Here is a 13,259-nt window from a genome sequence, read left to right on the forward strand (position 1 = left end):
GAATCTATCAATTATTAAAACCAGGTTTGACAGTTAAAATTAAAACATTGTCCCAATTATTAAAATGATTATTCAGATATTCAACGAGGTGGAACCGTTACTGACAGGAAGTAACTGTTCCTGACAGGAAGTAACTGTTCCTGACAGGAAGTTACTGTTCCTGACAGGAAGTTACTGTTCCTGACAGGAAGTTGCTGTTACTGACAGGAAGTAACTGTTACTGATGGGAAGTGTTAGCGATGTCAGAGAACAGAACGTGGGCGTCGTCCTCATCATCGTTTCAAACTAAAACACAACTCCGCCAGGCGTAACCATAGCAACAGGGATGTGTTCTTCTGATCTTCGGTTACGTGGTGACAAACCTGATGAGAGTGTCGAATTATTCAAGGCTAAAGAAAAAATGTACTAGTACTTCATCTAAAATTATATTTTTAAAATGTATTTTAACAGTGATTTACAGTAAATTAATTTTGTATCTGTATAAATACTATTAATTAGCCTTAAAAAACATTTTAAAAAACTTTAACCACACACTTTGACCACACGTGCTTCATGATCTGTAAATTAAGAGGAAAAAACTTTTAATGAATAAACTGATTTCTGAAATTTTATATTAATTTCATTATCGTTGTGAACAGAAAAAAATCTGTAAAATATTACCTTCCATTTCATGTGAAATTACATTTCAGAAACTGTACAAATACAATAAATTGCCATTGAAAAACATAATATGAATGTAATCGTAATAGTTTATTTACCTGTAATTTTAAAGGATATCTTCAAACATCTGTAAATCCACAGGCATGTGTTTGGTTTTTAGGGAAAAAAGGAAAATCTGTTAAAAAAAACAAAAAACAGCCCTGAATGCTGAGACCAGACGGCGGCCATTTTGTAAACAAAGAGCAATTGTTGAATTCATTTTGGACGATTTTTGGGAGGAAACATAAAGTTTGTGATAGAAAGAAGGAGAATGAGAAGAAAAGAGGTGAGGAGTTCCTCAGGGTTCGACTCTGGGCCCCTGTGGGTTCCAGACAAACACCATCTGTTCAAATAACAGAGTGAAAACAGAAGAGGCTGCTTCCCTCCTCCCTTCACTCTCCTCCTCCTCCTCCTCCCTCCCTCCTCCCTCCCTCCTCCCTTCACTCTCCTCCTCCTCCTCCTCCCTCCCTCCTCCCTCCCTCCTCCCTTCACTCTCCTCCTCCTCCTCCTCCCTCCCTCCTCCCTTCACTCTCCTCCTCCTCCTCCCTCCCTCCCTCCCTCCTCCCTTCTCCTCCCTTCACTCTCCTCCTCCTCCTCCCTCCCTCCTCCCTTCTCCTCCCTTCACTCTCCTCCTCCTCCTCCTCCCTCCCTCCTCCCTCCCTCCTCCCTTCTCCTCCCTTCCCTCTTCCTCCTCCTCCCTCCCTCCTCCCTTCTCCTCCCTTCACTCTCCTCCTCCTCCTCCTCCCTCCCTCCTCCCTCCCTCCTCCCTTCTCCTCCCTTCACTCTCCTCCTCCTCCTCCTCCTCCCTTCTCCTCCCTTCTCCTCCCTTCACTCTCCTCCTCCTCCTCCTCCCTCCCTCCTCCTTTCTCCTCCCTTCACTCTCCTCCTCCTCCTCCTCCTCCCTCCCTCCTCCCTTCTCCTCCCTTCACTCTCCTCCTCCTCCTCCTCCCTTCTCCTCCCTTCTCTCTTCCTCCTCCTCCCTCCCTCCTCCCTTCTCCTCCCTTCACTCTCCTCCTCCTCCTCCTCCTCCCTCCCTCCTCCCTTCTCCTCCCTTCACTCTCCTCCTCCTCCTCCTCCCTCCCTCCTCCCTTCTCCTCCCTTCCCTCTTCCTCCTCCTCCTCCTCCCTCCTCCTCCCTTCCCTCTTCCTCCTCCTCCTCCCTTCCCTCCTCCCTTCCTCCTTCCTCCCTCCCTCCTCCTCCTCCTCCTCCTCTTCCTCCATCCCTCCAGGAGCTTCCCTCCTCCTTCCTCCCTCCTCCTCATCCTCCTCTTCTTCCTCCTCCTCCTCCTCCTCCTCCTCCCTCCATCCCTCCAGGAGCTTCCCTCCTCCTCCCTCCTCCTTCCTCCAGGAGCTTCCCTCCATCATCACCTCTCCCATCATGCCTCACCTGACAGAACATTACAGATGCATTATGGGATCTGAGGGAGGAGGGTGAGGGGGATGCGGAGCTTCATGAATAAAGAATAAAACACGATAGGACCAAACGGAGGTCGTCGGGAGACGGGAGGGTCATCAATATTACATCACAGCGCCACATGGACTCCCTCTCTTCTGTCCTTTGTTTTAAGGGGAAATTTGACAAAGTTTAACAAAATAAAGTTTCACAGTGAAAAGAGTCAGAAAAGACTTTGTTTGTTCCTGGAAGTGAGACGAGTGAAACCACTTCTGTTCTCGTCTGAACAGTCGTCGCCGCTCGCTCCAGAAGTTTTTTGTTTCCTACGTTTCCCAGAAGGTTTGAATTGAACAAACATTCACATATATTCAACATTTATCTGTTTGTTTTACCTGAACCTGGTCTCTGGACCTGCTCTCTGGACGTGGACCTGGTCTCTGGACCTGGTCTCTGGACCTGGTCTCTGGACGTGGACCTGGTCTCTGGACCTGGTCTCTGGACGTGGACCTGGTCTCTGGACCTGGTCTCTGGACGTGGACCTGATCTCTGGACCTGGTCTCTGGACGAGGACCTGGTCTCTGGACGTTGACCTGGTCTCTGGACCTGGTCTCTGGACGTGGACCTGATCTCTGGACCTGGTCTCTGGACGAGGACCTGGTCTCTGGACGTTGACCTGGTCTCTGGACGTGGACCTGGTCTCTGGACGTGGACCTGATCTCTGTACCTGGTCTCTGGACGTGAACCTGGTCTCTGGACGTGGACCTGGTCTCTGGACCTGGTCTCTGGACGTGGACCTGGTCTCTGGACATGGACCTGATCTCTGGACCTGGTCTCTGGACGTGGACCTGGTCTCAGGACGTGGACCTGGTCTCTGGACCTGGTCTCTGGACATGGACCTGATCTCTGGACCTGGTCTCTGGACGTGGACCTGGTCTCTGGACCTGGTCTCTGGACGTGGACCTGGTCTCTGGACATGGACCTGATCTCTGGACCTGGTCTCTGGACGTGGACCTGGTCTCTGGACCTGGTCTCTGGATGAGGACCTGGTCTCTGGACGTTGACCTGGTCTCTGGACGTGGACCTGATCTCTGGACCTGGTCTCTGGACGTGGACCTGGTCTCTGGACCTGGTCTCTGGATGAGGACCTGGTCTCTGGACGTTGACCTGGTCTCTGGACGTGGACCTGATCTCTGGACCTGGTCTCTGGACGAGGACCTGGTCTCTGGACGTGGACCTGGTCTCTGGACATGGACCTGATCTCTGGACCTGGTCTCTGGACGTGGACCTGGTCTCTGGACGTGGACCTGGTCTCTGGACCTGGTCTCTGGATGAGGACCTGGTCTCTGGACGTTGACCTGGTCTCTGGACGTGGACCTGATCTCTGGACCTGGTCTCTGGACATGGACCTGGTCTCTGGACGTGGACCTGGTCTCTGGACCTGGTCTCTGGATGAGGACCTGGTCTCTGGACGTTGACCTGGTCTCTGGACGTGGACCTGATCTCTGGACCTGGTCTCTGGACGAGGACCTGGTCTCTGGACGTGGACCTGGTCTCTGGACGTGGACCTGGTCTCTGGACGTGGACCTGATCTCTGGACCTGGTCTCTGGACGAGGACCTGGTCTCTGGACGTGGACCTGGTCTCTGAACGTGGACCTGATCTCTGGACCTGGTCTCTGGACGAGGACCTGGTCTCTGGACGTTGACCTGGTCTCTGGACCTGGTCTCTGGACCTGGTCTCTGGACGTTGACCTGGTCTCTGGACGTTGACCTGGTCTCTGGACGTGGACCTGATCTCTGGACCTGGTCTCTGGACGAGGACCTGGTCTCTGGATCTCAGTTCCTGCAGCAGGAAACATTTACAGGATTCATTCTTCATGACAAAGCGTCATTATTAATAACTGATGACGACAGACATTATAAACACTCGTCGCTGCGTCGTCATCCTCCAACAGGACGAAGCAGAGATCGTTTCACGGCGGCTCAACGTGTTTCATGTTCCGTGATGAAGCCGAAGCTTCTGCTCCGATAATTCATTTGTCGCAGAAGATTAAAAACAACTCCTGGTGTTGTCGGAGGAAACAGGAAACAGGAAGCTGTGACGGTGACTGACAAACACATAGGAAAGTAAATTGATGAAAAACAAGAGGAGATGAAGTTCACAGATCAAGATCTAGACTAAATACATCATAAACATCGAAGCATGTAAAAACTAAAGTCTTGAAAAGTCATTCTGAAGCATATTGAGACAAAAACAAGAAATAAATCAAACAATTGTTTGTACAGAACAAAATATGTTCTTTAACAGTTCAACATTAAAAACAAGAGACAAATGAACATGAAGAGTTTTTAACACGTGAAGATCTGAAATATCACTGATTGTTTTAATAAAGAGATTCACAGAACAGCGGTGTCTGCCCGGCGACAGGCGAGTCATCAGGACGCCGGCAGCAGATTTATCGTCGTCCAAAGTTTTTACAGTGAGAGATAAAAACACGCTAAGGTCATGTTTTATTTATTTGTTCCATCACCGTCGTCATTAGCAATTTAAATGACGCAGAATGTGTCTGTGGGGAGTCGTCGGGCCGCGGACCGACTCAGGGGCCCAACACGGGGCCCGCGGACCAACACGGGGCCCGCGGACCAACACGGGGCCAATCCACGGCCCCCAAGATGCTGGTCATTTCTATGATCCAGTTTTCTGTTTCCTGCTGCAGCGCCTCCTGTTGGAGAGAAGAGGAGATGACATCATCTTCCTGGTGATGGCGTGAGACATTCAGGAGCCAGAAGCTGTGTGGGACTTTGCAGGGGCCTGTTTCAGCTCGTGAAGCGTCATCATTGACTGTCCGTAGAGGAGACAGACGAGTGAGGCTGTCGTCTGATTGGCTGTTTCTGTTTCCTATGACAGTGTCAGATATTAAAGAAGTTCGGTGGCCCTGAAGTGCAAAACACAACGCCAAAGACGAAACACAACGCCAAAGACGAAACACAACGCCAAAGACGAAACACAACGCCGAAAGACGAAACACAACGCCAAAGACGAAACACAACGCCAAAGACGAAACACAACGCCAAAGACGAAACACAACGCCAAAGACGAAACACAACGCCGAAAGTCCGGTAAAGTTGTAAAGATTCTGACAGATTCTGACTTTCCGGTTCAATAACTTACAAACGACAGGTTCTATGAACACAAGCGTAGCCTCTTCCAGATCAGAATTGTTTACACAATGAGCTACAGGAACATTTTCATCCTGGGACCTGAGTTCTGAGCAGAAGGAATAACGTGTCTCCACGAGCAGCGGCAGCGAGCCGGTGAGAGGCGAGGGCCCAGGGACCGTCTGCAAAGACGAGCTCCTCAAGAAAATCAATAGGTTCACTGCTCTTTACTGTAGTGTCATCAACACAAAGATCAACTTCCCATAGTCACTCATTTTGGTGACTCTGCACAAAGTTATTAAAAATGATGTCAAATAGAAATTCACCAAAATGATCTAAAAGCTTTTCTTGTGCAAATAACAGCTGTAGTGTGACATGGGAAGTGAATCTGCACTGTACAGTAGAGAAGTTATTATTAATGATTTCAAATAGAAATTCACCAAAATTAGGCTGCAGTATTTTTGTCCAAAATATGAGCTGTGATTTGCACTTCAGGGCCACCGTGAAGAAGACACAATAAAGATTCAGTGATGATTTGTTTTTAAAAACAATGTATTCTTTGTTTTGATTGCTTATTAAAAAGTTGTTGCTGATGTTGACTGAACGGATCTGACGACTGATGGTTCTGATGGTTCTGATGACCGAAGGTTCTGATGACCGAGGGTTCTGATGGTTCCGATGGTTCTGATGGTTCTGATGGTACTGATGGTTCTGATGGTTCTGATGACCGATGGTCCTGATGGTTCTGATGGTTCTGATGACTGATGGTTCTGATGGTTCCGATGGTTCTGATGGTTCTGATGGTACTGATGGTTCTGATGGTTCTGATGACCGAGGGTTCTGATGGTTCTGATGGTTCTGATGACCGATGGTCCTGATGGTTCTGATGGTTCTGATGACTGATGGTTCTGATGGTTCCGATGGTTCTGATGGTTCTGATGGTACTGATGGTTCTGATGGTTCTGATGACCGAGGGTTCTGATGTTTCTGATGGTTCTGATGACTGATGGTACTGATGGTTCCGATGGTTCTGATGGTTCTGATGGTACTGATGGTTCTGATGGTTCTGATGACCGATGGTTCTGATGGTTCTGATGGTTCTGATGACTGATGGTTCCAATGGTTCTGATGGTTCTGATGACCGAGGGTTCTGATGGTTCTGATGATTCTGATGACCGATGATTCCGATGGTTCTGATGACCGAGGGTTCTGATGTTTCTGATGGTTCTGATGACTGATGGTACTGATGGTTCCGATGGTTCTGATGGTACTGATGGTTCTGATGGTTCTGATGACCGATGGTTCTGATGACCGAGGGTTCTAATGGTTCTGATGATTCTGATGACTGATGGTTCTGATGGCTCTGATTGTTCTGATGACCGATGATTCCGATGGTTCTGATGACCGATGGTTCTGATGACCGATGTTTCTGATGACTGATGGTTCTGATGACCGAGGGTTCTGATGGTTCCGATGGTTCTGATGATTGATGGTTCCGATGGTTCTGATGGCCGATGGTTCTGATTGTTCTGATGGTTCTGATGACTGATGGTACTGATGGTTCCGATGGTTCTGATGGTTCTGATGGTACTGATGGTTCTGATGGTTCTGATGACCGATGGTTCTGATGACCGAGGGTTCTGATGGTTCTGATGATTCTGATGACCGATGATTCCGATGGTTCTGATGACCGATGGTTCTGATGACTGATGGTTCTGATGACCGATGGTTCTGATGACTGATGGTTCTGATGACCGAGGGTTCTGATGGTTCCGATGGTTCTGATGACTGATGGTTCTGATGGCTCTGATTGTTCTGATGACCGATGATTCCGATGGTTCTGATGACCGATGGTTCTGATGACTGATGGTTCTGATGATCGATGGTTCTGATGACTGATGGTTCTGATGACCGAGGGTTCTGATGGTTCCGATGGTTCTGATGACTGATGGTTCCGAGGGTTCTGATGGTTCCGATGGTTCTGATGACTGATGGTTCCGATGGTTCTGATGGCCGATGGTTCTGATGGTTCTGATGACTGATGGTACTGATGATTCTGATGGTTCTGATGACCGATGGTTCTGATGGTTCTGATGACCGATGATTCTGATGGTTCTGATGGTTCTGATGGTTCTGATGACTGATGGTTCTGATGGTTCTGATTGTTCTGATGACTGATGGTTCTGATGGTTCTGATGACCGATGGTTCTGATGACCGATGGTTCTGATGGTTCTGATGACTGATGGTACTGATTGTTCTGGTGATTTTGATGGTTCTGATGACCGATGGTTCTGACAGTTCTGATGGTTCTGATGACTGATGATTCTGACGGTTCTGATGACTGATGGTTCTGATGGTTCTAATGACCGATGGTTCCGACGGTTCTGTTGACTGATGGTTCCAATGGTTCTGATGGTTCTGTTGACTGATGGTTCCGATGGTTCTGATGGTTCTGTTGACTGATGGTTCCGATGGTTCCGTTGACTGATGGTTCCGTTGACTGATGGTTCTGTTGACTGATGGTTCCGTTGACTGATGGTTCTGTTGACTGATGGTTCCGATGGTTCTGTTGACTGATGGTTCCAATGGTTCTGATGGTTCTGTTGACTGATGGTTCCGATGGTTCTGATGGTTCTGTTGACTGATGGTTCCGATGGTTCTGTTGACTGATGGTTCCGTTGACTGATGGTTCTGTTGACTGATGGTTCCGATGGTTCTGATGGTTCTGTTGACTGATGGTTCCGATGGTTCTGTTGACTGATGGTACCGATGGTTCTGCTGGTTCTGTTGACTGATGGTTCCAAGGGTTCTGACCCGGCTCACCAGCTGCGGACTGAATGTTTGCTGTGATAAATTTTTCACTGAACTTGAGCGAAGACTCGAGCTGCTCCTCCATTTTAATGACAAAACAAATTACAGCTCAGACAAAACACTTTGTTTAAACATTCATGTTCCAGAAGATTATATATATATATATATATATATATATATATATATATATATATATATATATATATATATATATATATATAAAGAGAGAGAGAGAGAGAGAGAGAGGGGGAAATGGGGCAGAAAGCAGAAGGAGGAGCTCGACTGAACATCGTCCCAACAAAACACACATACATAATGTAAAGACATCCACTTATCACACACACACACACACACACATACTGATTTTAAAATTAATATTCAGATGTTAAATCTTTATATAAATAAAACACACTTTAAAAATGTAACTTGTTTTTTTCTTCCATTAATTGAAAACAACATTGAGTCATAAAGTAAAAATGAGCGACGCAACAAAAACTCACAATTACACAGTGAAGGACAGTAGATTGACATGGTCACATCTCTATATGTGTAAATATGTATGTATTCACATGTAGATATGACTATATGACTATATGACTATATATAAGTATTTTCTGCCTGAACTCAATGGATCAGATCATGTCAGAGAAGTTTCCTGATTAACAGACAAAGTTCTTCTGTTTTCTTCTCTATTCCTGCTGGAACATGAAGATTGTTTATGTTCACATGTTCACATGTTCATGTTCTCTCGTTCTCTCTCTCGTTCTCTCTCTCGTTCCCTCTCTCGTTCTCTCTCTCATTCCCTCTCTCGTTCCCTCTCTCGTTCTCTCTCTCGTTCCCTCTCTCGTTCCCTCGTTCCCTCTCTCGTTCCCTCTCTCGTTCTCTCTCTCGTTCCCTCGTTCCCTCTCTCAGCTCGTTTTCTTCTTCATGTCAGTATAAAGTGTGAAACTGTTATGAATCAAACACAAACAGAAAAATTTAATCTGTAAAAAAAAGCCCCAAAAGACCAAAGACAAAGAAGAAATCAGCTTCATGATACCACAACAAAACTCTTCCTTTTCTTTACTTTATATGAATATATGAATCATATTTATACCCATAAAAATAAAGTATGAACTGTTTTACAGAATATACGGGATCCCAGGAGGGATGTAGAAAAGTGATTTTCTACATTTCACACAAGATTAATGAAAGAAAAAAGAACGTGACACGAAGGTCAAACTCAGAACTGACTAATGTAAATATAGGTTAATATTAATTCATATTTATGTATTCATGCTTGAACAAAACTGATGTTACACATGTTTCTGTGTTAAAATAGTAAAGTAACAATAAGTCTCACATCTTGAATTTTCCAATAATCATATTTCTGATACTTTGAAGCTTCTCGTCTGTTTTAATTCAGGTGATTAATTTTGTCTAAATTATTAAAGTGATAAAGTTTTAAAAATGAAGATGTGACGACACAGTTTGACTTTGAATGTTAATACATCAGTTTCCTCTGTTGACGATTGATGTCACTAATGTCAGATGGTTTAAAATCATCTGGACCTGGACCAGGACCAGGACCAGGACCAGGACCAGGACCTGAACCAGGACCAGGACCAGGACCTGAACCAGGACCAGGACCAGGACCAGGACCAGGACCTGGACCTGGACCTGGACCTGGACCTGGACCTGAAACAGGACCTGGACCTGGACCTGGACCTGGACCTGAAACAGGAGCAGGACCAGGACCAGGACCAGGACCAGGACCAGGACCAGCACCTGGACCTGGACCTGGACCTGGACCTGGACCTGGACCAAGACCAGGACCTTGACCTGAACCACGACCAGGACTAGGACCAGGACCAGGACGTGGACCTGAACCAGGACTAGGACTAGGACTAGGACTAGGAATAGGACCAGGACCAGGACCTGAACCAGGACCAGGACCAGGACCAGGACCTGAACCACGAGCAGGACCAAGACCAGGACCTGGACCAGGACCAGGACCAGGACCTGAACCAGGACTAGGACCAGGACGAGGACCTGAACCAGGACTATGACCTGGACCAGGACCAGGACCTGAACCAGGACCAGGACCAGGACCTGGACCTGGACATGGACCTGGACCAGGACCTCCCCGGTCTCTGTAGTCCCTGTGAGTTGGCGTCTGAGACCTGGACCAGGACCAAGACCAGGACCTTGACGTGAACCACGACCAGGACCAGCACCTGGACCTGGAACTGGACCAGGACCTGAACCAGGACTAGGACCAGGACCTGAACCAGGACCAGGACCTGGACCTGGACCAGGACCAGGACCAAGACCAGGACCTGGACCTGGACCTGGACCACGACCAGGACCAGCACCTAGACCTGGACCTAGACCAGGACCAGGACCTGAACCAGGACCAGCACCTGGACCAGGACCTCCCCGGTCTCTGTAGTTCCTGTGAGTTGGCGTCTGAGACTCGTCTTCGGACGAGAACCTGTCGGACTCTGAGACTTTTAGTTTTTAAACGTAAAAACAAAAAGGTAAATGTTCTGTTTCTGATTTTATTAAAATGATTCATCACAGAAACTGACTTAGTCCTGAATCAACAGATCCAGGATCAGTTTGCTTCACTCAGCAGCTCCTCCATCAGCTGTTAATATTATATTCATATGTTTTAATTCACCTGGTGTTCAGATTGTCAGCAGCGGATTCATAGAACAAAAGTATTGATATTGTTTTGTTTTCTCCAAACAGTCATTTGAGTTATTAATGTGAATATTTTACATTGGAACTGAAAACGCTGCGGGTTTCAAAATGTAATGTTCAGCTTGTTCACGTCAGATGGACAAATATTAATGAATTCAACATGTTCTCATGTTCTCATCACTTCACTACTGCTGGTGTCTACATGTTCTCACGATCTCATGATCTCAGAGTGATGATGATGATGATGATGATGATGATGATGATGCGACAGTTGGAGGTTTGTCGAGTTAATAAAAAACAAACGTGTGGTTGATACAGAACAGAGAGTCTGTGGTTCTGGTTCCACTTGTTCTCTAGTTCTCTGTGGTTCTGGTTTTCCACAGGACTGGACCTCAGAACATTTGGTTCCAGCAGCAGAGAACCTCTGGAACAGAAATATTAAACGTTATTTACATTAACAATGATATGATATATTAAAAACAATAAAATCAAAGTTCATGTCTCTGTACATTTCTTCAGATGCTTCGCATGATTTTATCTGGAGCTGATTCTCGATCATTTAAGATGAACGACTCAGAATTATTACAGTATAAATATTAGCATAATTATTATAGTATAAATATTAGCATAATTATTATAGTATAAATATTAGCATAATTATTATAGTATAAATATTAGCATAGTTATTATGGTATAAATATTAGTGTACTTATTTTAGTATAATTATGAATGTACAAAATGCAGCGAACTTGAGGCAAAACACTCAACATACAGTAAAACAAACTGTAATAAAATATTACATTGTCATTTCTCCACTAATTCACTTGACCGTTTCAATATTTTATTTTATGATTAACGTCTTCGTCGTGAGTTTATTTGTCTGAAGCTTTTTCATCTCTCTTTTTCTTCTGCTTCTAAAAATCTATTTTCCTCTGATTATATCATCACGTCGTGTTCATGTAATTTTACTGAATCTCACTGAAATATTTTATTTTACTACTATTTTTTTTTTCTAGTTTAATTTATGAACTTTTATTTATTTTGAATATTTAACGTGAAGAACTTTAAGCTGCATCTCATGCATGAAAGCTGCTGCATGAATACACTTTATTATGATGATGATTATTATTATGATTATTATGATTATGGTTATTAGTTTTATTTGTTTTTATTTGCCAGATTGTAAAACACTTCTGTTAATGTGAAGATTGATTGATTCATAATTGTGCAGTTTGTAACTGAATTGTTTTCTGTCATTTTTATATTTGGAGTTTACTGTAATAATTATTGTATTATAATAATGTTTCTTTATCAGCTGCTGGTTTTTTGACTCACGTCTTTCTTCGTCCTGTAAAATCATTTGAATCAAACTGAGCCGTGAAAATATTTTTCCATTAAACTGTAGGTTGGTCATTTTTTCTGTTTGTTGGATTTGATGAATAAAGCAACAATAAACCAGCTGATATATTATTCAATACATAACATCATAATAATGTTTCATACGGAGATTTAATTTTTTCTGGTCTTTGATTCTTCAGACGACTGAAGCAGAACGAGTTGGAGTCTCACGTCTGGTCTGTGGCTCCACCTGCTGAGATCTGGATTCATATTTCATAATCATCTTCACTTTGGTTTTATTCCAGGACAAAGACAATAAAATTAATAAGATGAAGATCAGTAAATATAAAATGTAACCTGCTACTGTTCTGCGTCCTCATTTCTACTTTACATTAATTTATGACATCATTATATTTTAGATTATATATCGTATCCTTCAGTTACTAACGTGACAAGAATTAAGTTTCCAGAGTCTGACGATGAAGTCCATGTCAGAGCATCGAAAGCTCCAGAACAGATGATAAATGAGCCTGCAGGTAAATTATTTGAGTTTTTATCCACATAAATAAACACGTTTACACATTATTAAAGAAAACCTCACTCACTCTACATGAATACATATTTGTCAATTAATATTTACTTGTAAATACTTATTTATTTTAAAATACATTTAATCTTCTTCAAATTGTTTAAGCTTCAATTTTTTTTCTTTGCGGATATGAGTCGTTTCGATGTTGAGATCAGTAAATGTTTTTTCATGTATTATATTACATTACATTACATTACATTACATTACATTACATTATACTATATTATATTATATTATATTATATTATATTATATAAATACTTCTTCTAATTCTAATAAGTACACTGTGATTTGTCTTGATCTGGTTTGTGGAACTGAATATATATGATTGTTTTGTCTTTATTCTTGTTTGTTTATAATCGTCTGAAGTAAGATATATATATATATATATATATATATATATATATATATATATATATATATATATATATATATGTATATATATATATATATATTTCAAATATGATTTGTTATAGATCTTATATTACAGGAACAGCTTCAGCCTCCACCTGTTTCAGACGGATGAGACGATTCATTAATATGTTCGGTCGGTTCTGTTGTGGTTGTTGAAAGTTTGAAATAAACTTC

The sequence above is a fragment of the Scophthalmus maximus genome, chromosome 9, assembly GCF_022379125.1.
Source record: "Scophthalmus maximus strain ysfricsl-2021 chromosome 9, ASM2237912v1, whole genome shotgun sequence".
Taxonomy (NCBI): Eukaryota; Metazoa; Chordata; class Actinopteri; order Pleuronectiformes; family Scophthalmidae; genus Scophthalmus; species Scophthalmus maximus.